General features: G+C 48.3%; 1 pseudogene; it reads right to left on the minus strand.

Annotated features, from left to right (window-relative positions):
• Positions 1 to 26,919, minus strand: LOC147671318 (protocadherin gamma-A3 pseudogene; annotated as a pseudogene).
• Positions 26,920 to 27,700: the final 781 nt, after the last annotated feature.

Here is a 27,700-nt window from a genome sequence, read left to right on the forward strand (position 1 = left end):
TCATAAGGAATTATTGCTATTAGAATTATCCACCAGAATGACCTTGTCCTTGTTGTTGGGGTCCAAAATGATCCCAAGTTCTTTCTGGTGTTGCCATCCTAGAAGATTAGCCCCACTCTCGACTAAGTACACTTTTCCTACTGTAGATCTCCCTTTGAAAACAATGAGGGCTGTCACAATGCCAACGAGAGGTGTACCCTTCAGTGAAATATCAGGAGGATTTAGTTCTAATTTCACACCACTCATTGAATTCTTGAAGTCCGTGATATTGATCAGGGTGAATGGGGAACAGGAGTCTGCAAACATTTCCAAAGACTTATTGTCAATATATACAGTGCACTTGGATTAGTTGGGTTTAACGGACTCATCATTGTCTTTTAATTGAAAAACACATTTTTCTGGGGGTTCTTTTTCCTTATTAACCATTTTTATAGAAGTGTTATTTTCTCCTTCTCTACACACCCTAGCCAGCTGACCTCTCCTATTACATTTTTTGCATGTGACCCCACCAGGAGAACAGAAAGGGCTTTTGGCTAAATGATTGTTGCTGCCACATCTATAACATTTAAGACTTTGACCATCTCTAGGTGATCTTGAAGAAGATGCTTCTTTCATCACTTCTTTGTTTTTCATTTTAAGGACATCACTATTTGAAGTTTCTGCTTGAACAGTCGCTACAACTTCATCTTTTGTTTTCATTTCTTTTATACATTTGGCAGTATGTTCTAGAGATTGCGCTATTGCTACTGCCTTTCTCAAAGAAGGTTTTTCTTTTGCAAGCAACTGCTCTTAAACTCTTGTGTTGTTCGTGCATCTAACTAGTTGATCACTGATAAGGGAACCATTTAGATCTCCGAATTCACATAATTGAGTTAGGCTAAATAGTTATTAATTGACTAATTTTTCCCTTGCATTCTGCTAAAAAACTTAAGGCGTTCCAGGACCACATTAACTTTATCCCCAAAATGTGCCTCTAATTTCATGAGAGTGATATCATAGGCATCAGAGTCATCATCATCTTCTAATTCAGGTTCAGAAAGTGTTTCATACACTTTACGCCCATGAACACCTAAATTATGTAATAGTATGTGCTGTTTGCGCACCGCAGAACATTTCTCACCCCCCATGGCATTGAGGTAAGACTCAAATCATTTTATCCAGTCTTTCCAATGAATTTCAGGGTCACCGCAATCATTTAGGAATGATGGAGGTTGGTTTATACCAGGAGTAGTCAAGTCAAGTCAAGTCAGAGAATTTATATAGCGCACTACATACCGATAGGGTTTCAAGGCGCTTGAGGAGGGGTGGGGAATTACTTGTCAAATATCCACGTTTTAAGTTGCTTTCTGAATGCTAGGTGGTTCTGGGTAAGGCGAAGGTAAGTGGGAAGTGAGTTCCAGGTTTTAGCTGCCAGGTAGGAGAAGGATCTACCTCCCATGGTGGTTTTGTTGATGCGAGGTACAGTGGCAAGGGCTTGGTTGGATGATCGTAGCTGGCGGGAGGGGGTGTAGAAGGAAAGTCGTGTGTTGAGGCATTCTGGTCCGAATTCGTAGAGTGCTTTGTGTGCGTGGGTTAGGAGCCGGAAAGTGATCCTCTTATTGACGGGAAGCCAGTGGAGGTTTTTCAGGTGACCAGAGATATGTTCTTTACGTGGGATGTCTAATATGAGCCTGGCTGAGGCGTTTTGGATCCGTTGGAGTTTTTTCTGGAGTTTAGCAGTAGTACCGGCGTAGAGGGTGTTTCCATAGTCCAGTCAGCTCGTGACCAGAGCGTGGGTGACCGTTTTCCTAGTTTCGGTGGGGATCCAACGAAATGTTTTTTTGAGCATGCGAAGAATGTTGAAGCAGGATGAGGAGACGGCGTTGACTTGTCTGTTCATTGAAAGTGAGGAATCCAGGATGACGCCCAGGTTCCGAGCGTAGTCTGTCGGGATGGGTGCTTTTCCAAGGGCTTCTGGTCACCAGGAGTCGTCCCATGCGGAGGGGAGGTACCTAAGATGAGGACTTCTGTTTTATCCGAGTTCAGTTTCAGACGGCTGTGTTTCATCCATTCGGCAACTTCTTTCATTCCTTCGTGTAGGTTAGTTTTGGCGGTGCTGGGGTCATTGGTGAGTGATAGGATCAGTTGAGTGTCATCCGCGTAGGAGATGATGTTGAGGTTGTGTTGGCGGGCGATGGCCGCGAGGGGGCTCATGTATACGTTGAAAAGGGTGGGGCTGAGTGAAGATCCTTGTGGTACGCCGCAGATGACTTCAGTGGCCTCTGACTTGAATGGTGGAAGGCGGACTCTCTGGGTTCTTCCGGAGAGGAACGAGGTGATCCATTCTAGTGCTTTTCCTTGGATTCCGATGTTTCTGAGGCGCTGTAGAAGGGTGCTATGGCAGACTGTGTCGAAAGCTGCGGAGAGGTCGAGGAGGATGAGGGCGACTGTGTCTCCATTGTCCAATAGAGTTCGAATGTCGTCTGTTGCTGCGAGGAGGGCGGTCTCAGTGCTGTGTTTTGCTCGGAAGCCGGACTGTGAGGAGTCGAGGGATTTGTTGGCTTCGAGGAAGGCGGCGAGCTGGTTGTTGACAGCTTTCTCGATGACTTTGGCCGGGAATGGAAGGAGCGAGATGGGGCGGTAATTTTTGAGTTCGGTGGGGTCCGCTGTGGGTTTTTTCAGAAGGGCGCTGAGTTCAGCGTGTTTCCAGCTTTCCGGGAAGGTGGCGGAGTTGAAGGAGCAGTTAATGACGTCTCGGAGGTGCGGTGCTATGATGGAGTCTGCTTTGTTGAAGATGTGGTGAGGGCATGGGTCTGTGGGGGATCCTGAGTGGATGGAGTTCATCAGGCGGATGGTGTCCTCAGTGGAGATTGGGTTCCAGTCATTAAGGATGTTCGAGGGGGGTGAAGGTCCAGCAGATGGTTGGGTGGGTTGGTCTCCGGGTTGGTCGTCGAAGCTGTTGTGGATGTCTGCAATTTTGTTGTGGAAGAATGAAGCTAGGGAGTCGCAGAGGGCTTGAGAGGGGGTGATGTCGTTAGAGTTGGCCGAGGGATTGGTAAATTCCTTGACGATGTTGAAAAGTTCCTTGCTGTTGTGGGCGTTGTTATCTAGTCGGTCCATGAAGGCGGTTTTCTTGGCCTTTCGGATCAGTTGGTGGTGTATGCGGGTGGCGTTTTTGAAGGCGTCCTTGGTGCCGGGGGTTGGGTCTTTTTTCCAGGCCTTCTCAAGGGAGCGGCAGAGTTTCTTGGATTTCTTAAGATCATCGTTGAACCATGAGGCCTTCTTGCTGCCAAGTTTGCTTTGTCGTTTTTTCAGTGGTGCTAGGATGTCGGCGCTGTTGGATAACCATAGGGTGAGGTTGGTGGCGGCTTGGTCGGGGTTTGAGGAGTGGGCTGGGGGGTTTAGAAGAAGCGATGAGGAGATCTGGTCGATGGTGATTTTGTTCCAGTTTCTTAGCAGAGTTGGTTGGGGGTGGTTGTTGGGTTTGGGCTTGTTGTAGGTAAAGTGAACGCAGCTGTGGTCAGTCCAGAGGAGAGCCGTAGTGTGGCTGAAGGAGACATGGTTGCTGGAGGTGAAGATAGGGTCGAGAGTGTGACCTGCGATGTGGGTGGGGGAAGTGACCAGTTGTTTACGTCCGAGGTTGGCGAGGTTGTCCAAAAGGGTGGTGGAGTTGCGGTCGTTGTTCTTTTCAAGGTGAAAATTGAGGTCTCCCAGAAGGATGTAGTCCTCGGAGGGGAGCGCGTGTGGGGTGATGAAGTCCGTGATGTCTTCACTGAATTGTGCGCGGGGTCCTGGTGGCCTGTAAAGGAGGGTGCCTCTGAGTGTGGTCTTGGGGTCGATGTGGATCTGGAAGTGAAGGTGTTCAGAGTTGGCGAGATTGACGTCAGAGCTAGTTGAGATGTGGATGGATTTCTTATGTACGATAGCGATTCCTCCTCCTGTGTGGCCGGTACGGTCCTTGCGTATGATCTTATCATTTTCAGGGATGGCAATGGTGATGTCTGGGGCGGAGGAGGCGTTCATCCATGTTTCTGTTAAGAAGGCGACGTCCGGAGAGATGGTGTCAAGTAGATTCCATAGGTCAATGGCGTGCCTGTGGACCGATCGGGTGTTGAGCAAGATGCATTGTAGGTAGTTGGGGTCGGAAATCTGTGGTGTGATCGTAGCGGAGTTGTTGACGGTGCCGGAGAATTTGCAGGAGTAGCATGAGAAAGGTCCATGGGTGTGTCCAGGAGCGGCTTGGACGCAGTTGGGGTAGCGGCCGGGGTTAAGGGCTAGGAGGGTGGTGGCATCGTAGGTAATGCGGGAGGGCTGGGCAATGCGAGGACCAGGGGGTCTGGCACTGGGCGCGGACCAGGCGCGGACGGGCGTAGACGGGCTTACCTTTGGCGCACCTTCGGCGTGGCCGTAGCGCGTGGACGCTGCGCGTGGGACCATCAGACATAAATGGGCAGTGGAGGGGGCGGAGCGTGGGAGGGGCAGCAGGGAGGCGGTAGTGAGGCTGAGGGGCGGGCCTGGGGAGATCAACAACAACAAAATGGAGGATCCGAGGGGAGGCAGACAGGGGTAACAGTAACAAGGATATAGCGAGTGAGCAGCAACCACAATCAAAACTGAAGCGCTACACAAATACAGCGTCAATGGCACAAATACAACAACAATGATCCCAATAGCGCTGACAGAGGCAGATAGACAGCAGAGGCGCTACGCGTGTGAGGCGTCCAAATACAATCACAGCAACAATGATCCCAAAAGCGCTGAAAGAGTCAGGCAATCAACAGAAGCGCTACGCGTGCGAGGCGCTAATATGCAAATATAGCAGCAGTTCACTGTTCAGCGCGCTGCTACGATACCAGGGATCGTCGCAGCTGAGGCACGGGAGGAGCGTGGAGGAGCGGCCGTACTGGAGCAGGTCCAGGTGGTCACAGTTAGGCTGGGAGAGGGGAAGGCTCGATGAACGTGGGTGGGAGGGGCAGCAGGGAGGCGGTAGTGAGGCTGAGGGGCGGGCCTGGGGAGATCAACAACAACAAAATGGAGGGTCCGAGGGGAGGCAGACAGGGGTAACAGTAACAAGGATATAGCAAGTGAGCAGCAAGCACAATCAAAACTGAAGCGCTACACAAATACAGCGTCAATGGCACAAATACAATGACAATGATCCCAATAGCGCTGACGGAGGCAGATAGACAGCAGAGGCGCTACGCGTGTGAGGCGTCCAAATACAATCACAGCAACAATGATCCCAAAAGCGCTGAAAGAGTCAGGCAATCAACAGAAGCGCTACGCGTGCGAGGCGCTAATATGCAAATATAGCAGCAGTTCACTGTTCAGCGCGCTGCTACGATACCAGGGATCATCGCAGCTGAGGCACGGGAGGAGCGTGGAGGAGCGGCCGTACTGGAGCAGGTCCAGGTGGTCACCCATGGAGAAGTAACACAAATTGTAATCCACAGAGCTGAAGAGGAAGGTGTGTGTGTCACCGCAACGTTGACACACAAGGGGATGGTGAGGGTCAACCTATACTTGTAACCCCATAAAATGTAGAGATGAGAGACAGAGAAGCAGAATTATAAATGGTAGTGCCAGTAAGAGTAGACTAAATTGATAACGAGTAAGTGGCACACCTAAGGTAAGTGTCACTTTGTTGAGATAGTCATGAAGTATGATCACTGTAGAGAAGGTGTACGTATCACCGTGAGTAAATGCACCTGGCACACATAAGGTGAGTGTGTCACCATGAAGAACTAGGCACTAAAGTAGAATCTCTGTATAGAAGGTGTGCGTAGGAATGCCCCAATGTGAGGTGTACGATCACAAGGAATAGCAGGATGGCGTAAGTATCTTGATGAACAGGAGGTAGCAGACAGAATCAATTAAATTGGAAGGTCTTACTTGTGGATCGCTGCTGGAAAGACTACCTGAAATGCAGGATGGGCTCCTCACACAACCAGCCGTGGAGTGAATGGTGCGCCGGAGCAGATTTGTGGAAGGAGCCTATACCAGGAGATACAGCAGACCTGACAACCGGCTAAGAAGTGGGTGGTGTGCCGGGAACATCTTCGCTGACAGGAAACTGACGAGATGCTTGCAGGAGAGATCGCTAAAACCCGGCTGTGAGGTGGCTGGAGCGCCGGACACGTCTCGCTTACAGGAAACTGATGAGGTGCTTGCGGAAGTTTGTTGAAAACTGGCTATGAGCGGCTGGTGCACCGGGGCACGTCTCTTGAAGTAACCAAAGAGATGGGAAGGCAGGCCACCGACAGACACCCCAGACAACTCACCCATGCCAGGAAAGGCAGGCAAGGATGAAGAAAACCAGGAAAGGCTCACTTGCCCAACCGCGGTGACACAGCAGTGGCACAGCCAAAACAAAGTCAAAGTGCCACGCTGCGATCTACAGGCGTTAGCTGGCAACACACCAGACGACAGGAATGGTGTGGCGATCGAAGGATGAAGGCGCCATAGGTCTCCAGGCACACACAGAAAACTCGCCGATTGGAGAACAAAGGCGCCAAAGGTCCGCGGGTTCACACTGAGGACTCGTGAACACCAACGCCGAGGAGAACCACAGAGGCAGCAGGAAAGAAGCAGACCACGGACGAAGGACAGCAACACCTCTCAAAATACAGTCCTCAGCAAGGTCGAACAGACTAGTCCAAAAGCATAGGTCCAAAAACTCACGATGATTCTCCACATGCAACGGTCCCCGGGTTCACACTGAGGACTCGTGTACCACAAACGCCGAAGAGAACCACAGAGGCAGCAGGGCAAAAGCAGACCGCAGACAAAGGCCAGCAACACCTCCCAAAACGCAGCCCACAGTAAGGATGAATAGACTAGTCCAAAAGCATAGGTCCAAAACTCATGATGATTCTCCACAGGCTGCGGTGGTCTGATGCACACAGTGACAGCCAGCAATTGATCTTGAAAAATCTCGGACCACAGCAAGCTAAGCAAGCAGATATCACTGTGGATAACTCCAAATTCTTGATGATGCTTCACAGGCAGTGAGTGCAGCAATGCAGAATCAAAGAGAACATCGCATGCCACCAACAATAAAACACTGAAAAAGCCAGCACTGACGTGCAGGTGGATATTTATGAAGCTGATGGGTTCTTCAGTGTGGGGAAATTACTGAAAGGGGAGATGATTGGCTGCCCCCTGCGCAAGATCATCGCCAGTGATGCATTTTCAGAAATAATGGTAGACGCAAGAGCAGGTAAGAATGTGCTTCTTTATTCCAATCATCCAGTCTCCTCAAGTGATCTAAGGTGTGAACTTTCTAACATGAGCTCTACAACAGAATGTTCTAAGCAGGAAGGAAGAGCAGGGGGAAGCGGAAGATAGCGAGAGGAAAAGAGTGGAAAAGGTAAATTACAACACAGGCCTTCAGGTTCAGACTGGAGGTACACTAGGAATGGCCACGGGAGAGTGAAAATAGCCTCTGGTGAGGATAAAGGGCTCCCAGCGTCTCCACTGAGAGCACAGATGAGAAGATTTGTGGGAAGTTGGACAGCGCCTCTGAGCAGGCCTCCCGTCAAGTCAGTAGATTGCAGTTGTGGAGCCGGTGGGCAGTGCGAAGCAGTAACGCAGGGTCCTGAAAGGGCTGGGTGTGAAGTAGTCTTGTGCATGCCACAGACATTAGAATCACAGGTAAGCCCTGCAGTGCGGATGAAATGTGGGAGTGAGGCTGTCACTTCAATCACCCAGAGTGGCAGCACCCAAACTGCAGTGACACTGCTAGGCTGGGGTCTCCACTCGCCGTCAGACGGGACTCTGTGGTGGCTCCAGTTGCATCTCCACTCCTCAGGTGTGGCACAAGTAAATCATGGCTTCACCCCTCAGGTCAGGAGACAGAAGGCCTCCAAATGGGCTGTACTATGGGCCACGGCACCAAGCAGGTGCTCTAGCAGGGCGTGGCCATCTTGGTTACCCACCAAGCTCCACCTCCCTAAATGTAACACTTCTATGCACACCACTCTGTCCCCAGAATTTCTCCAAAAATATTTGCTCCATTCTGCATTTGTGAATAACACATTTCCTGGCTTGAAATCACAGAGGCTGGCCACAACACGCTACCATTAAACCCTTGAAGGAATAAGGGACAAATCGGCAAGTCATGCTTAATTTTAGTATACAGCGCAGTCCAGTGGTGAAGGGCATGGCCTGAGCAATAAGATCTGGGTGAAGGGCAGCCAATAGAAAGGATGCATTAAGCAAAATTCAATTAGCCAACTAGCACCTGCAGCAGAAGTAAAGTAACTTTGCATGTGTCCAGGCAGATTGGACTAGACTATGTGAAAGGAGTCACCTTTTTTGCAACCAGTCTCCACTGTACTAAAATTTAAATTCCAAGAAACATTAGAGGTGTTGAAGGGCCACATTTCTTTTCTTTCACTAAGGGCACCCCAAATCTGGTTAGAAAATCAATGAAAACTACCACAGATACCCGGCTGTGCACGGACTCAGAAAGACCGTGGAATAAAAAGTAACCAATATAATGCAGTACAAGGGCAGATTTAGACTCTTTCCTAGACATGGACTCTAAAAATGTACTGAACGTTTCTAAATAGGCACAGATGACAGCACACCACATGGGCATGCATTTGTCAAAAGGCACAGTCAAACTAAATCTACGCCAATCGATAGTCAGTGGGGAGGAGCCTGAAGGAGAACTGTATGTCAGCCTTTGCTAAATGGGCACCAACCCCAAATTTGTAAGCATGTCTATTGCCTGGCCCAAGGAGGAGAACTAAACAAACCTTTTTTTTTTTTTTGAAAACCTTTATTGTACCTTCTGTCAGTTACACAGCAAGTCGCCTACAACCCCGAGGGGCCGGCCGCTAAATAAAAAGAGATAGCAATGACAGCCTAGCAGAAATAGGGTCCATGTGATAAAGAAGCCACTGTATAAAAGGGGCTCGCCACATAAATAAATGAAGGTCTCTAGTACACGTTTCATACAAATTGAATGATGTTTTCGTTTTTTGTTTTTTTATGAAAAATAAAAAATGAAACAAAAGAACAGCGGGAAATCACAATGCGATCATTGATAAATAACATTGCAGGATAGCCGTAAGAAGAGTCCCCAGGACAGGATATGGAGCCGTGTGTTGTCTAGGATCTAATGTGGAATGTATAGAGACTGTCACCCCCCCACTTCCCTCCCGAAAGGACCCTTTACCTCAACCGTTACCCCTCACTCCTCCCCCCCCTCGTCATCTGAGTGCAGTGGATCGTCTTCTGGCAGTGGATCGCAAATGTCACCTCGGTACGCATTCCATGGGGACCACACCTTATTCCATTTGCCCGGACAAGCCCGACTCAAGTACACCGCCCTTTCAGTTATCATTGTTCTGTCCATATTCATGCACCATTGTGACGTTGTTGGAAGGTCTGCCGCCCCCCAACGCTGTGCAATGTCCCGCTTCGCTACCATCATTCCCAGTGTCACCCAGAGTCGACCATGCCGGGACAGATCTGTCGGTTCCCATACATTGAGGAGACACCGCCTTGGCTCCGGGAGAACCGAGATCTCTAGCACCTGGGAAACAGTACGCAGTATTTGTCGCCAATAATTTTGTATGTGAGGGCAGTCCCAAAACGTGTGAAAGAAGGTGCCCTCTTCCCCGCAGCCACGCAAGCAAAATGGGTGTGGTGTTCTGTGGATGGGGTGTAGCAGTGTCCTCGTATAGTACACCCTGTGAAGGACCTTTAGTTGGACTAGCCTCATCCTAGCCGATATGCCCGCCTCTTTCGGAGAAGCCAGAGCCTCATTCCACTCGTACTCATCCAGGGCGCCTACCTCCTGTTCCCACCTTTCCTTGAGGGGAGCCAGAGGATCCGGCGAATTGTTGAGGAGCTTACGGTACGTCAAGGAAGTTGCTCTCTCCACCATGAAGTCGGCCAGGAGGCGATCCTCCAGCGGGGAAGACTCAGGGAGAGTGGATCCAGAGGGGATGGCCGAGAGCAGTGCATGGCGGATCTGCACGTATCGGTACGATTCGTGCGGCCCCAGATCATATATTTCTCTCAGGCGGGTGAATGAAATCACATCCCCCGCTCCCACATGTCCCCCACTGTGGAGATGCCGATGGAGTCCCAGAGGGAAAACCCCTTGCTAGTCCTCAAGTTGCCCAAGGCGCATGCGTCCCAGAGCGGGGTGAGTTTGGTGATCTTCCCCTTCCATCCTAGCGCAGCTGTCGCCCTGTGCCAGGTTTCCACAGTGAGTTTGGTGGGTCCTATGAGCCGTCTCAACTTTCTCCGATCATAAAGCGGGGCAAGTATGTTATTGATGCCCAACTGCGCCCTGTCTGCTTGGAATGCTGGGTCAGACTGTGGGGCGTGTAGCCACTGATTAGTAGGCCTAAGTTGTGCTGCCCAGTAGTACAAATGTAAGTTCGGAAGTGCAATGCCCCCATCATACCAGCCTCTGCAGAGTTTAGCTTGAGCTATGCGCGCCAGCCGATTGCCCCACAACAGCCCGGAAACTACCGCCGCGACCTTCCTGAAATATCCCGCTGCCACCGGGAATGGCGTGTTATCTAGGATGTACAGAAAGCGGGGCAGTGATTTCATTTTGTACAGCGCTGCTTTCCCCAGCATTGTTAAAGGCAACCCTGCCCAGAAGGTGGCGTCCTGCCTGAGGCGCTCCAGCGGTGGCATCAAGTTCAGTCTCCTGTATTCAAGTGGGTCCCCGGTGACATGGATGCCCAAATATTTAAAGGAGGAACCAGCCAGTCTCAGAGGGCAGTCTGGCCCGAGTGTTGGGGTTTGACCCGCCAACACGTACATCTCCGACTTGCTCCAATTTATTGTGTAGCCAGAGACTTTGCTGTGCTCGTCGCACAAGTGCAGAAGGGCCGGGACTCCATGCTCGGGATCCGTCAGATACACAAGAATGTCGTCCTCATAGAGGGACAAGCGGTCTTCCCATCCCTCCTTCCATTGAATTCCCTTGAGCAAGGGAGTCTGTCTTATGCGGTTAGCCAGAGGTTCCAGGGTGAGTGCGAAGAGCAGGGGAGACAGAGGGCAACCCTGCCGGGTGCCCCTCCCAAGTGGAAATGTGCGTGAAATGTGGCCATTTGCAACTACGTGCGCCACTGGTGCCGCGTAGAGTAGTTTTATCCAGGATATGAAGTTCGGGCCAAAGCCCATGTGAGACAGTACTTCGAAAAGTTAGACCCACTCCACCAAGTCGAACGCCATCTTCGCGTCCAGGGCCAATATAACTGCACTATCACTAAGTTGGTCTGCCCTCGCCAACACCCCATGAACCTACGAAGATTAAGCGCAGTGTTTCTGTGGGGCATGAACCCCGACTGATCTGGGTGGATAAGATCAGGCAGGTGAGCCAGCAGTCGGTTAGCCAGGAGCTTCGCCAAGATTTTACTTTCTGCGTTCAGCAGGGAGATGAGGCGGTAGGATGAGCATTCCTCCTGAGGCTTGCCGGGCTTCGGTATAGCCACGATCATGGCTGTGCGCTGGTCCAGTGGGAGCTGCCCCCTCTCGCGGCATTCGTCATACATTTTAAGTAGATAAGGACAAAGGTCCTCAGAGCGCGCCTGGTACCATTCGACCGGAATGCCGTTCGGGCCGAGTGCTTTTCCGGGTTTGAGCACCCCTATGGCTATCCGTAGTTCGTCAGTGGTTAATGCCGCATCTAGGTCGGCCATAGCCTCCGGTTGCAATGTCGGGACATCTATGTCGCTCAGCGCACACTGGGCCATAATCGCAGTCACCTCCCTTTCGGGAGTATACACCTTTTCGAAGTGGGCCGCCAGTGCTTCCACTACTTGTTCGGGGTCAGTCAGCATCAATCAATCAATCAATCAGTGACACTTAACTTATATAGCGCGCTACCTACCCGTAGGGTCTCAAGGCGCTGGGGGGGGGGGGGGGGGGGTGCCACTACTTCTCGAACAGCCAGGTCTTCAGCTTCTTCCTGAAGGAGAGGTGGTCTTGGGTCAGGCGCAGGTCGGTTGGGAGGGAGTTCCAGGTCTTGGCGGCCAGGTAGGAGAAGGACCTTCCTCCCGTAGTCGCTCTTCGGATGCGGGGGACGGCGGCGAGGGCATGGTTGGCTGATCGGAGGTGGCGTTTGGGACCGTAGAAGTTGATTCGGCTGTTGAGGTAGCTCGGGCCCTGGTCGTGTAGGGCTTTGTGTGCGTGGGTGAGGAGGCGGAAGGTGATTCTTTTGTTGACGGGGAGCCAGTGAAGGTCTCTCAGATGTCCGGTGATGTGGCTGGTTCGTCGGATGTCGAGGATGAGTCTGGCTGAGGCGTTCTGGATCCGCTGGAGTCTCTTCTGGAGCTTGGCGGTGGTACCGGCGTAGAGGGCGTTGCCGTAGTCCAGTCGGCTGGTGACGAGGGCCTGGGTGACGGTCTTCCTGGTCTCGGTGGGGATCCACCAGAAGATCTTCCGTAGCATGCGTAGGATGTTGAAGCACGCCGAGGAGACGTTGTTGACTTGCCTGGTCATGGAGAGGGAGGAGTCCAGGATGAAGCCCAGGTTGCGTGCATGGTCTGTCGGTTTGGGTGCGGTGCCCAGGGCGGGGGGCCACCAGGAGTCGTCCCAGGCGGATGGTGAAGAGCCCAGGATGAGGACCTCCGTCTTGTCAGAGTTCAGTTTCAGGCGGCTGGTCGTCATCCACTCGGCTACCTCTTTCATCCCTTCGTGCAGGTTGGCTCTGGCGGAGGTGGGGTCGTTGGTCAGGGAGAGGATCAGCTGGGTGTCGTCGGCGTAGGAGATTATGCTGAGGTTGTGTTTGCGTACGATGGCCGCGAGGGGGCTCATGTAGACGTTGAAGAGGGTGGGACTCAGAGATGACCCTTGAGGGACGCCGCAGATGACTTGGGAGGCCTCCGACTTGTACGGTGGTAGGCGGACTCTCTGTGTTCTTCCGTCGAGGAAGGAGATGATCCATTCCAGCGCCTTGTCCTGGATTCCAACGTTGCTGAGGCGCTGTACTAGGGTGCGGTGGCAGACAGTGTCGAATGCCGCGGAGAGGTCTAGGAGGATGAGGGCCGCTGTTTCTCCATTGTCCATCAGGGCTCGGATGTCATCGGTGGCGGCGATGAGGGCGGTCTCGGTGCTGTGATTGGCTCGGAAGCCGGACTGTGAGGGGTCGAGGGATCCGTTCGTCTCGAGGAAGGCGGCCATCTGCTTGTTGACGGTCTTCTCGATGACTTTGGCTGGAAACGGGAGGAGCGAGATGGGGCGGTAGTTCTTGAGTTCGGTGGGGTCCGCTGTTGGTTTCTTGAGGATCTTGAGCATCGTACCGTTCCAATCCTTCACCTGCTGGATCCCTTTGGAGCTACCCCCTCTCTTATCAAGCCAGGCTAACATCTTTCCCGCCTTGTCACCCACCTCATACACTCGATTCTGTACCTCAGTGATATGTCCCTGCACTGCGAGGCGTGCGTGGTCCGTGTATAGTCGCTGATGGAGTGTAAGGTTGTGTGCCGTGTCCTCTGTGGGGTCAGCTTTGTGCGCGGTTGTGGCCGCGCGCAGTTGGAGTTCGAGTGTAGAATGTTCAGCTGCCTGTTCCCTCCTATGCGCCGATATGGAGCTTATAGCCTGTCCCCTCAACACTGTTTTATAGGCCTCCCAGAGAACCTCGGCGGATTCCACAGTCGATTCGTTCTCAACAAAGTATTGCTCCGTGGCCTTCTGAAGAGCCCTCTTGATTTTCGGGACTTTAAGGTAAGAGGCCTGAATAGGGTATATGCGGCGACGTGACTTTGTCTGGGTGGAAATGGTGAGAGTTAACGGAGAATGATCTGAAATGCCTCGGGGGTGTATGTCTACTGTGTCTACGCGCTGTACACCCTCCCCCAACGCCAAGAAATAATCAATGCGGGAGAGACTGTTGTGGACTGCGGAGTGGAACGTGTATTGTCTGACCAGAGGGTGAACATGACGCCAGATATCTATTAGTCCCAGTGCCTCTAGGAACCGCTGAAACCGGGAGGGTCCCCCCGGAAAAGCAGCCACCGGAAACCTGTCAAGCTGCGGGTCCGCAGCTGCATTAAAGTCCCCCCCCCCAAGATCACATCACTGTCCGGGAGAGATAACAAGAAGTCACCCAGGGCTGGGAGCATCACTGAATGCAGGGACGGCGGAACATACACCGAGACCACTGTCAACGGACGACCGTCCCACTGCCCCACTACCGCCGCAAAACATCCCTGATTATCGGCTTTAGTACTCAGTGTGATGAAGTGTGAGGATTTTTTAATCAGGACACCCGTGCCCCGTGAACCAGAGGAAAATTCCGAATGTATAATCATCCTATACCCTCTCCTGTCTAAGGCCTTGGTAGCCCCTCCCACCAAATGAGTCTCCTGCAAGAGTGCTATGTCTGGTTTATGGCGCTTCAGCTCAGACAGAACTAGGCCACGCTTCACCCTGTCTCCCAGGCCCCGCACGTTCCAAGAAAATATTCGGAGGGCGGAGCCACTAGTCCGCGCCCCATCCAGCCCTGCGGCATTAAGTCGTTCATCCGCCATCTTCAATCACACAACACACAGAACGTCCATAAGGAATCAATCGCACCTGCAATAACACAATTCTAGTAGTAACACACTTTTCAGTTCTTGATCGACTTAGTGGATTTCCCATGAAAAAGAAAAAGAACCAACCCCTCCCCTCCCCTTCCCACCCTGCCTCCCTGCTTAACGGATCTACAACTGCCCGCCACCCCAACTTAGCAGAGCGCTTAATCCATCCCACAAACAGAGTACTTGCGCGTCGAGGGAGAGTGTCCCCCAAAGCAGGCGGCCCCCTTGCTGCCCTCGGGATGTCCAGGCCGGCGTCCAATAACGACGTGATTGAGCAACCAATCCGTGAGGAAGTCAAAGTCTAGACATTTCGCGGCCTGTGAATCTCAGCTGCCCCCGGCAGCCCCGGATAAGTCTTGCGTTGGCGATGCACTCGCGCTCCTTCTAGCCGACGTCTGTGAGCCGGGCCGGCTGTCGTTCTGGGGCCTGTTGCGTTGTCGGCCAGATGTGCGATCCACTGTGCGCCATCCCTCCAGCCAGTCTCTTGCCGCCTCAGGAGAGTCAAAAAACCAGACCTTCTTATCGGCCACCACTCGTAGCCGGGCCGGGTACAGCATGGAGTACAGCAATTCCTGTTCGCGGAGTGTTTTCTTCACCTCCAGAAAAGTTCTCCTCCTTCTCGTGACCTCCGCTGTGTAATCCGGAAAAAAGGAAATGCGCAAGTTTTGGATCTGGATAGGTGGTGCCACCCTGGCCGCTTGTAGGATCGTGTCCCGATCCCTGAAGTTGAAAAGTCTCGCCAGGATCGGACGTGGGAGAGCCCCCGGCTTAGGTGTTCCACCGGGTACCCTATGGGCTCGTTCTATTGTGAAGAAGTTGGAGAGCCCCTTGGGGGCTAGCTGCTTTTTAATCAAATCCTCCACATACAAGTCCATGGCCCCTTTAGTTTCAGATTCCGGGACCCCCAAAATGCGGACGTTGTTCCGCCTGGAGCGCCCCTCATGATCATCCAGTTTGTCTTTCAGGAGTTTATTGTCGGCCTGCAACTTTTCCATCGCTACCTGTAGGTCCGAGACATCTTCCACCAGCGATTTGGCTACCACCTCCACCTGTTTTACTCTTTCGCTCATCTTCTGGAGGTCCGCTCGTATCAGGGTCACCTCGGTAGCAGTCGCGCCCACCGTTGCCTGAACCTGCGCCAGGGCATGAAGGACATCATCCAGGGTAGCCTTCTTAGCCCCATCACTATCCGCACCCTTGCCCAGAGATTTGCGCTGCTCCGACTGGGAAAGTGTCTGTTTGTCGTAGGCGAATTTGTCGAGCTTCGCCTGCGCGGCGGTTTGTCGGGGTCCCTTCCCCGCCATCGTGGCTCGACGTTGGGGCACTTTCGGTAGAAGGGTAAGCAGGCCGTCTCTGACCAATGGCGCCTAGGCGTCTTGGCAAACAGACACGCCAGGCACAGTTTACAAGTCACTAATGGCGTCTTGGACCCTTCGGCAGTGGGTCCGCATCAACACTGGCAGACGAAGTGCAAGATGGCGGCGACTACGCAGTGTCTTTCGAACTTCAGTTGTGGCAGTTCGCCGCCACAATTCACTGCTCCGCCACGACGCCGGAGGATTAGGGCTAGAAGTTGAGTGACCAAGAGGGACCCGCCAGTCCGAAGGTCCGCTGGTGTCGATCCGTGGTCGCAGCGGGCACTTCCGTTCGGCCGCGCAGATGAAGATACACTTCCGCCCGGATAGAGCTCAGCTCGACTACCGCGGCTGCACTCGTGCCACCAGGCCGCACTGCCAAGATTAGCCGAAGTAGTTCCTTCTCCCTCTTCCCGGGGCGTAAACGCACCCAGATTTCTCCTGCCGCCGTCGTTCGGTCACCGGACCCAGGACACCCCTTCTGGGTTGATTGTTGAGCGGATAGGCATGCGGATTGATGCGGGGAGCCGCCGCGCTACGGGAGCCTCTCTAGGTTGCTGCCGCCATCATCGGCTGCTAGCCACGCCCCTCAACAACCCTTTTATTGAAGCATTTTCCACATGCCTCTAAATAAGGATGTTCTTCCCTTATTTCTCCTGGAATAAGCTTTATCTGTCACTCACTCACTGTCAATCAAGTGCTTTAACGTATAGGGGTAGTAATGAGCAAAACGCTATAGCTTATTCATGGAGGAATAACGGAAGAAAATCCTTATTTAGCGACATTTAGAAAATGCTTTAATAACAAGTTGTCCAGTGATGGGTGGCTTTTGGATTTCCATGGCAACAGTAGAACCCTCATAAAAAGTTGTGGTGAACAATGATTCTACTGGTTCTGGAGCTGGTTCTACGGGTGGTGATTTTTAAGACAATGTGTTGTGAGGAAGTCTAACCCAGTCTTCAAGCCATACCTGAACTCCCGGGCTTGGGTTCGGAGGCAGGACGCGACCCGGAAACAAAACAGAGATCATGACCATTTCCGGGAGCTAGCCCCTTTGTGTCATGTGTTAAGGCACGACAAGAGAGGATGGTTGAACCCTACACCAGGAGGCGAAGCTGACACCGGAAGGATTTTCAATGCGAGGGGGAAAATGGACGAGGTGGAGACAAGGAGGGGGAATTCTGAACCATTGGAATGAGATGGAGGTAGCACAAGAGGAGCCAGCATCCAGCCAAATCGAGGAGAAGGACCCTGAGAGGACAACGAGATGGAGAAAGAATCTGAGAGGTGGAGAGAGGAGTGGCGGTGCCCACCGGAGGATGCGGAAGTGCAGCTGCAACAGCCACCAGCTACCCACCTGCTGATGGGACAGGTGGGTAGCTGCTTGACGGAAAAGCAGCTCGAAAAGGGAGGAGAAGGTGGGGAGCATCAAGAGAAGAGCACTTGTCATTGCTTCTTTTCCCGTCCTCACCTAGATACATCCAAAAAAACCCTCACCACTGATCCCCATATACAAAGGCACTAAGTTGGCATCTGACGGCACACTGGAAATCACCAATGCTAGGCTGTTATCAACAGTTGGTGTGAACCATGGGCAAGGAGAAGGACCTGCAGACTACTCTGACACCAGGAGGAACTCATTCCTCGTATTTCCTTTCATTCTATTTTTTTGTTTCAAATCCCCCACCTTTTTTTCCCTGATGCGCCGATCGGGTGAGGTGAAGGTTGAACCTCTCTCCTACTAGTCCCATATCACTGACTGCTCCTTCTTTTCTTCATTACCGAGCCCCTGGGAAGACCACGCAACCAGGAGATGGTCAAAAGAAGGAACAAGTCAGCTGGAAGGAAGAGAAAGACCCATGATACATCGAGACCTATATAACTGGGTTGTGAACTTGATAGACCAAATAAATTACCACCATTTAGAAATACATACAGCCTCTGTGTCTGTTTATGCGGCCTACTCGCCTACATGTGTATTTAAAAGAACTTAGTTATAAGCAGTACAGAAGTATTGGAAAGACACTACTGTTCGATTAGCTCAATAGGCACAATGAAGCAGAGCTGGTACAAGTTACCTACTCACCACATGAATGTCAACATGCATTAGTTCTCATTATATGCTGGTTTTGTCATGTATTTGTTTTATTAATCTTTTTTTAATATAAGTAGGGAGTTGAGTGGTATACATAAAGACATTTGGATGAGTGTATGGAACAGAAGTTTGAGATGGATTCCATCATGTTAGGTGAATGCATATGGAACTCTTGGGTGTGTGGTCAAATTTATTAGTTGAGAAGCAATCATTGATTAGGGCAGAAGTCTTCAAATTGTGGGGCGTGCCCCCCTGAGGGTGTGGATGAGTCCCCGGGGAGGGCGCAAATGCCTCTGCAAGTACAATATATGTAAATGAAGATGTTTATTTGCTGCATTTCCAGGCTGTCTTCATTTACTATGTAGCCCTTGAAGTGAGATCAGAGTGCCATGGGACAGGAGGTCAGTGAATGTGCTGCTGTGGGCTTGCCTGGGCAGTGTCTGGAGTCTTATCTCAGGCACGCACATGTTTTTCACAGGTTGTTAAAGATCATTTGCATATTTACTTATCTTTGTAAACTGGTTACTGAGGCTTTGTTTTTTTCTGGTTCCAGTACCCCATAGGCCCCCACTCTGCCTATTCCTTACATTTACATTTCACATTTAATAGCTTGATAATGCATTTCATGAAAAGGAATATAAAGTAGGGATGCCAAAATAAAAATGCCAGCCATGTGTTGTTTAAAGAGCCTGCAAATACCTTGTCTTGACACTAAATAGCTTTATAAATAAAAAAGTATGTATTCATTTGTAAAGTGACTTTTCTGTCTTTGTTCCCCTTAATTATCAGTTATGAATCATTCAGGCCACCCTAGAGCACAATTACAAGTGCTTTCTATTTATATTTGCTGTTCGAAGTACGCACAGATAAGTACTGAAAATACGGCTTTAGGTGACTGTTTATTTTTGTACCGCATTGACATCAAAATAATGAGCTGGCAACCATAATCATAAGAATGGAAGTTTGTTGCAGGATCAGCATATTATTTATTTTCTCCAACCTCGATCACTGATTAATGCCATAATAGCAATAGTTTAACTTATATCTGAAACCCTATGCCGACGTCAATAACATGCTGATTTACTTCAAGTGTCTGGGAATGCACACTGCATTCAGACAACTCACTCCGCATTCTCACCCTTCACTTTCACGCTCACCCTGCACTCACAGTGCATAGTTATGGATTTCCCGCATTTGCCACACAATCCATCATCTGCTGCATAATTTGCAGATTAAAAAAAAACGTGTTTCTAGCTCAAACTGTTCCAAAGTTACTAAAAATGCAGCAACATGTTACCTCGCAGTCCAAGGCCCTTTCTAAAGGTTGACTGGTAACCTTTCTGTTGCTTATTGCTATATGTGGGTATTAATGTGGTACTTATGAGTGGCAATAAAAGCCAGGACAGTATTAACAAGTGTAAAAATTACAAAATAATGCAGTAATGCTATCACAAAATATGCAGTACTATGTAGCATAATTTGCCTTTGCTTGCTGCAGAATTTAGTCAACCCTGCTGCATAATTTGGCTTCCTCCTGCTGCATAATTCCAGTGGCCCTGTTTATAGTGCTATGAGGTCCTACCCGGTGGCAGATAGCACTGTGAATATGTAAGTCATTATTTTAAAACAGTATTTACATACTCTAAGATAGGCTGCTGCAAAATGATGCAGTGATTGAGATAAAACAACTTCTTACAAAATATACTTTTTAGTAGTAAGTAATCAAGCTGTATCTAATGCAGCCATTTTTGTAAGTGTCTCCACTATTCCAGATCTCAGCTGATAATTACCTTACATTACATCTCAAAAAGAATACATCTTTGCCACCATGAAGCTTTAAGCAGAGCCACTGGAGTTATTCCGCAGAAAAGGACCACATTATGCAGCAGGTTTGACTACATTATGCAGCAAGAAAAGGTAAATATGTGTCACTATACACCACATTTTGTGGTTAGCATTACTTCATTATTTTGTCATTTTAACTCAAGGTAACACTGTCAGGGGAAAATATTTCACCTCATTAGTACTAGTTTAACACCAAAATACAGCAGCAGGCAACGACAGGATTACCAGTCAACCTTTGCACAGGGCCTTCCACTGATCCGGAACACTTTGTCATGCTTTAAGTAACTTTTGTTCCGTTTGAATCAAGTTTTTTTTGTTGAAATCTGCAGCTTATATAGCATATTCAGTAAACTGAGAATTATGTGAAAACACTGCTGCTACAGAAGCTCATAATTCCAGTGGTATTCACTTTAAGTGACTCAATCAATTAATGGCTGGTAAGAAGGCTGGTTTCTTTTTTAACTTTCTGCAATAACACTACACCCTTCACTTTCAGGCAGAGGCACCTCAAAGTCAGTATTAACCTCATCAGCGCGGCGCAAATTCGTGCGCTGTGCTGAATGTTCCATTGGGTTTATGGACTCATGACGGAACGGTTCCGTCATGAGCACAGGCCAACCGACGCTCATGACGGAACCGTTCCGTCATGAGCATCGAAGGGGTTAACGTTTCAGGGGCAGTTTTTTTGTGAAAGCTGAGCCCATGGGGTGGCAGGTAGTAGGCCAGCAGGGTTGCATTCAGATGTAGAGCCATAATCCTAATCCTTCGATTCCTGAGGCCTCTCAGTAATGATCTAGGAGACAGAGGAAAGGATCAAGATTCATAGATATTGTCAGAGAGAAGGCTCAGAATAGGGGGCATTGTATGGGGACTCATTTTTATGTTTACAAATGGCCAGAGACAGCTTCTTCAGACAAATACCACAAAGAAGGGGACAATATAATGTTTTTTTTAAGGAACATTCATTAGTGAAGCTGGTACTGCTGCCAAGTGTGTAAGTGGCCACTGCTGGTTATCATTAAGGATGCAGATGCAGCAGGACAGGGGTCCAGGGATTTGAGGCACCCACTGAATCACACTTATGACTGTCTACTTTTAAACAAGCATTTACAAAGCAACGGTCTCGCCTTTGCAAAAGATAGGGCAATTGGCATTGTAAATGGCAACCTTTTTATTTATGTGTTGGTTTTGAAAACAGATAAATAAATGGCATTGTCATTTACAATGCCAATAGCTTAATCTCTCGCAAATGCGAGACCTATTGCATTTGCACACACACACACAGCCACACGCACACACACAGAGCCTAAACATATACGCGCACACAGAGTCACATACACACACACACAGAGCCATACACACACACACAAAGCCACACACACACACAGAGCCACACACACACACACAGAGCCACACACACAACCACAGAGCCACACACACACACACACAGAGCCACACACACACACAGAGCCCCCCCAAACACACACACACAGAGCGACACACACACGCAGAGACACACACACACACAGCCCCACACACAGGGAGCCACACACACAGAGAGCCACACACACACAGAGCTACACACACACACAGCCACACACACACACACAGCCACACACACACACAGCCACACACACACACAGATCCACACACACACACACAGAGCCACACACACACACACAGAGCCACACACACACAGAGAGCCACACACACACACAGAGCCACACACACACACACAGAGCCACACACACACATACAGAGCCACACACACACATACAGAGCCACACACACACATACAGAGCCACACACACACACACAGCTACACTCACATATACATGTGTGAATGAATTTGATATACACACAGCATCAAAATGTGTGTAAGATTAGAAGCGGGAAGCCACTTCAGGTGAAAGAGTTTTGTTTTTCTGTTAGTATTACCCAATTATTGGCAAACCTTTAAAAGTCCCCCGGTGGTAGAATATCACACCACAAGCTTCAGCGTTATGACAGATTGGCATCTCGGACCAGAGGGCCCGGCCTGCCAAGGGTGGCAGGAGCACTGCTGACGTCACACCTCGCTCCGAGCAACGAAAACAAACACACGTTCGCATTTTGAAATCTTTTGGAGTGAGAAGTTGAGAACAGGACCCAATATACCCGTCACAGTGCTCTCCCCAGAAGAGTGGATACCGCGCTTCAGTTACTGCCCGACTGACGCACATTATACTCCTAATGTAGCACAGTGAGCGATTAACTGTCATCAAATAGCTGCATGCAAACTGCAAGGTATAGATTAGAGCTTTATGTTTTTTCCCCGTCTGTTTTTGAAAAGTCGCTCACCTGTACCTTTCACGATGATCAAGACAGAAACCAAGAAAATCCCTATGTACTATTGTTCATACCACAATCTAGGAAGGGATGTGAGCAAAGAGTGTCACTACACACCATTAGGAAATATAGTTCAAAGACCACATATACAAGATTGAGGACTGAAGATTTTGGGGAAATGTTCAGGGTGAGTGCAAGATAATAATTACTAATATTGAAATCAAGAAAAAAAAGCAGGACTTAACATGAATTGCAGGAGTGGGTTGGTGGGAAAGTAAAATCAATAACAGTTACCAGTTCATGAATGCTACTATTAATGTTAACTTAAAAAGGGCAGTTATAGAGAAACAGAAACTCAGTATTGTAAACATTACATTTTAGAAAATTATGGTCTGTTCACACCTCAATGTTGCAAAGGAAGTAGCTAAGCACACAAAGGTCCTTGAAACCTGACCCCCCCCCATCAGGTATTACTATGTATTATTCATGTACAAGTGCAAGTGAACACCCAGCATAGACAGTAGACCATCCAGAGGCACATTCTGTAAAAGAGAGAAAGCAACTTCAGACTCCCATGGCATGTGGAAGAGCTTTGGAGTCTGAACTGATTCAGTCTCGCCACCCTGTGTTCTGAAGTAAGTGGGAAAGTTGGTTCTCTATTAAGGCAAATCAGAGCAGGGGGCAGCAATGAATTGCCACTCATAATTTCATAATGTTTTGTAGCATTCGTCAGAATATCTTATCAGCCCAGATCCGGTAACACTACAGGTTAAGCACTTGCATCATCCACCACTCGTTGAACATCTGCTTGCAACTGTGGTATCTGTGTGGTCAGAAAACTGGAAGCCAGATGTAGTATATCAGTTGGTATTGTAAGAGAGTAAACTCAGTGATTTGAATAGAAATCACTTGTTTTAATATTTTACATACAAAATATGGGGAGATAAATAGGATATTTTTATTGCAAATGAAAGGATCCGATGTGGACCTCTTCTGTAAAAGACAAACATGACTTACTTGAGGGAAAAAGGTAAAGCTTCCCGATGAAATTATGGATTTGCTTTGTTCCACATCAAGAGCAAACTGTAAAATGCGCCTTAACTAAGGTAGCATGGAGGGCTTATCTGGCATAGGCATCCAGTTCCATGTAAGCTTAAGCAGACAAGAAATCTCACTTGGATCAATATTTTTATTCCGTCACTATGATGTTGAATTACAGTCCAAAATTGTATTCTGGTAATTATGAGGTTGGGTTTGTGGTCATTGGAAGGCTATTCTATCACAATGTCTCAACGACCCAGGATGGTTTTCATGAGGTTTAGGAAAAGCTATATTTAATGGAAGCACTATTGCACATTTGAATTTTCATTGAGTTACTTGAAACAACATAATTCCTGTTTACGATGAGCACCTAAGCTAGTTTTGAATCTTATTTTGATATTATGTTTGTAAGCAAATGTGGTCAAAAAGGATTAGGATCAAACAATTACATTAAACATGTATGTGCGCTTTAAATATAACCATACATTGTCAAATTACTGACAGTGAATATTTTTCTAGATAGAATTAAATGTGTGAATTGAAATATATGATTTACATGTGTAGTCCTTGAAATCTGTGTGAGCATGTAGGCATGTGTACATCTGTTCTAGTCTTAGGAGACAACCCAAACGTTGTGAATTTCAATATGTTGCCTGATTTATGATTTGTATCTTTCTAACCACCATAATTTCAATGTTATCTCTGACATTATTTTCAACTTCATTGCATTACACAATTTGACAGAAAAACGTTAACAAAATTGAAACCATATATTCAACTCTCCAGAATGAGAACGTTGAAGCTAGTGCATGGTTATCCCCCGTCAAACAGCATCAAACAATGAAGCAAAGTCACAACCAAACAACCTGATCTAATAACTTTTATAGAGAACACCAACTACGTTTTAGTTACATGTTTCATAATAGACTTAAGCATCCTGGGATGAAACTTTAGTGGAATGTTGGCTCCAAAATGGATGATCCATTATACAACTATTACGAAAATGAATGTAAATGTAATAATGAACTCCACAAAACATCAGAGGTCAAAAAGGAAAAAACAAATGTGCAGTAATCCTAAACATACATAGTTTGGTGCTTTCGTAATCACCCTACATACTAAAGATACTAAAAGCAACATTTAAGGAAATGTGAAACAAATAGCTTTTGATGCAATTGTGCATAAACAAAATAACTAAACATATAACTAATTATGTTGATCTGTGTGAAACTATGCATAGGCATGAAGATAGAATCAAAGATTTCCAATAATAATAAAAATAACTCACCACACTGCTAACTGCTTCATCAGCGACTTGTCCATCTTGCAAGACAATAAGATCCCAATCCTGTGGGGTAAGGCTGTTAATAAGAGTGCCTGTGTTGCTATTTAGGTGGTGCTTCGTTCCATAACCATTTGTTAAACTCACTTCGTGTGAGTAGGTTCTCAGGAAAGCTCTGGCACCATCAGTACCCAAAAACTGGGTTGCAGGAAGGGCACAACCATTTATGTTTTTTGAAGTAAAATGCCTTGATGTTTTCCATTTGAGTATTTGGATAGCCATCAAGATTATCAAAAATATAAGAAATAAGCAAGAAATAAACACAATGGCAATCACCAAATACAAAGTGGGGTTTGATTCAGGCTCCACAGAGTTCGGATGGCTGCTTAGATCTGACAAGATTTCAGGGATGCTATCAGATAATAAGATAGTGAGAGTTACACTGGAAGACAGGGAAGGCTGACCATTGTCTTTTACTGAAACTACCAAAATCTGCCTCAGGGCATCTTTCTCAAGGAAGGCACGAGCTGTCCTTATTTCCCCGTTGTGAAGCCCAACAGTGAAGATGCCCGGGTCTGTGCTCCTTAGTATCTGATAGGAGAGCCACGAATTAGAGCCAGAGTCAGCATCAAAAGCCACTACTTTAGTTACAAGGTAACCTGGGTCAGAGGAACGAGGCGCAAACTCCACCCCAGTGGACTCATCCATTGAAGGTGAAGGAAATAAGATTTGAGGACAGTTGTCGTTTTCATCCACAACAACAATAGTCAGAGTGGCATTGCTGCTGAGTGGTGGGGAGCCTTCATCATGTGCTTTCACCTGGACGTTCAACTCTTTGAATTGTTCATAATCAAATGACCGGAGGGCATAGATGCCTCCAGTGCCCGAGTTGACAGAAAGGTATGATGAAAGAGGAGCATCCTCTTTAAAACTGTTCATTAAAGAGTATGTGATTCTAGCATTCTGGTCCCAATCACTGTCTCTGGCCTTCACTGAGAAAATTGAGGCTGCTTTTGGGTTGTTTTCCTTGACATAGGCTGTAAAGGACGGGCTATCAAAGACAGGTGCATTGTCATTTATGTCTGAAATAAGTAGCCTGATCGTTTCACTTGTTGTCAGGGCAGGTGTTCCATGGTCTTCAGCCACAATCGATATGTTGTACTCAAAGGCCTCTTCTCTGTCTAATGGCTGTACTGTCACTAGACTGTAGTAATTACTAAAAGAATATTCCAATTGAAATGGGAAATGTCCCAAGATGAAACAAGTCACTCTGCCATTTTCCTGGGAATCCCTGTCATGCACATTCAAGATAGCGATCACTGTGCCAGGCTCCGAATCTTCTGAAATGGGTGTGGAGAGAGATGTGATGGTAATTGTGGGAGAGTTATCGTTTCTATCAATAACCTCTATCACAAGTTTACTTTCACCTACTAGACCTCCGTTATCTTTTGCGTGAATTTTAATTTCATAGAATGCAGTGCCTTCAAAGTCTAGTGTACCTGTCAGGTAAACATCCCCCGACTGAGAGTCAATTCGTACTTTTTGAGGGAGCCCCAACGGAAGAAGACCAACAAAATAGATGACCTCGGCATTAATGCCTTGATCTGCATCTGCTGCTGTAATTGTAGTCAGCAGGGTGCCTTCTGCCACATCTTCCTCGACAGTCACTTTGTACACAGAGTCACTGAACACCGGTGGGTTGTCATTAACATCTAAAACAAACACTCGGATTTGCAATGTTCCTGACCTGATGGGGTCTCCCCCATCTGTGGCTACCAGTATCAGGTGATGCACAGACACATTTTCACGGTCTAGGGCACTTTCTAAAACTAGTTTTGCCTCCATTTGATCACTGGTTCTGCTGACAACTATTTTAAAATATGCATTCTCCATCAGGTGATAGTCTTGAATAGAATTCACAGCCACGTCTTGGTCGCTGGCTTTAGGCAGTGAAAAATGTGTTCCTGGGGCGCTGATCTCACTGACTTCCAGCAACAGCGCCTCTTCCTGGAAGCTGGGCGCATTGTCATTTATATCCTGAATTTCGACTTCAAACTGGTAAAGTGCGAGAGGATTCTGCGCAATTAGCTCCAAAATTAACAGACATTGGCTTGCGCGCGCACATATCTTCTCTCTGTCTATCTTTTCTCTGATGGAGAGATAGCCGTTTGTCAAACTGAAGCTGAAGTGCTGCGTCTTACCTCTGGACACAATCCGTACGCTGCGCTCCGACAGCTTTACAGTTTGCAGTCCGAGATCCCTTGCGACGTTTCCAACGAACGACCCCTTTTCCATTTCCTCGGGAATGGTATAGCGGATTTGTCCAGCAACTGCAGCCCACGCCATTAAAAAGCAAAACAGCACTCTTGCTTTGAAATATACACGTCTCGATATGCCGTCAGTCTCCATTTCAAAATCCAAAATTTCAGTTTGCATGTCAAAGATATCTGTGAAGCTGCTCCAAGCGAGCGGGATAAAAAATCGGCTAAAATGACAAGCACTTCTTCCGTGTTTTTTTTTCATTGTACAAATAAGGCGTGGTGTGCTGGAAAACAGGCTTCAACTTCTCATTAGCTTGGTCAACAGCGACACCTGGTGTCATTTATCAGAATGCAATATTCCAATAGAAGTGTAAACGTTTTACATTCATCTTTTTGGAGTCCATAGACTACCTTTGCCGAATAAACAAAGAATGACAGATGTACTCGGTTTATAATTCTTTCAGAATGAGATTGACAATTGCCCGAATTACCACAAAGCTAGTAACTGCCTAGCAGATTTCAACATCATGGATAAATCCCGACGCAAGTATTAGGTAAAACGAATGACTATATTTCAACTTTTGAAAGACAAGTTAAAAAAACGCGTGCGTGTTCGTTATTGTGATGAAACGTATGATTTTGGGACGTTTTGGGGCAATCTCAGGGCACGAGTCGGGGTACCACGCGGGTGGACGGCATCCCCCCACTTATTTCCGAGGGTTTTTCAGGGTGGACGCCGTCCACCCTGCTAAATCAAAACCCGTCCACCATTAAAAAACGGGAGCGCGGCGCGCTTAAAGTAAATAAAGCTTTTCCGCATTTGTCCTTAATTTTAAACGGGCACAGCTTGCCCCCACCTCCCTTCTTGACTCCGATGCTGTTTGAAAGCTCAGACCCCCAGCAGCACTGTAGAGGCACAGCGGGATGGCTACCCTCACACCTCCAGCCCTTGATGA

Source organism: Lissotriton vulgaris, unplaced genomic scaffold (assembly GCF_964263255.1).
Source record: "Lissotriton vulgaris unplaced genomic scaffold, aLisVul1.2 SCAFFOLD_2278, whole genome shotgun sequence".
Lineage (NCBI taxonomy): Eukaryota > Metazoa > Chordata > Amphibia > Caudata > Salamandridae > Lissotriton > Lissotriton vulgaris.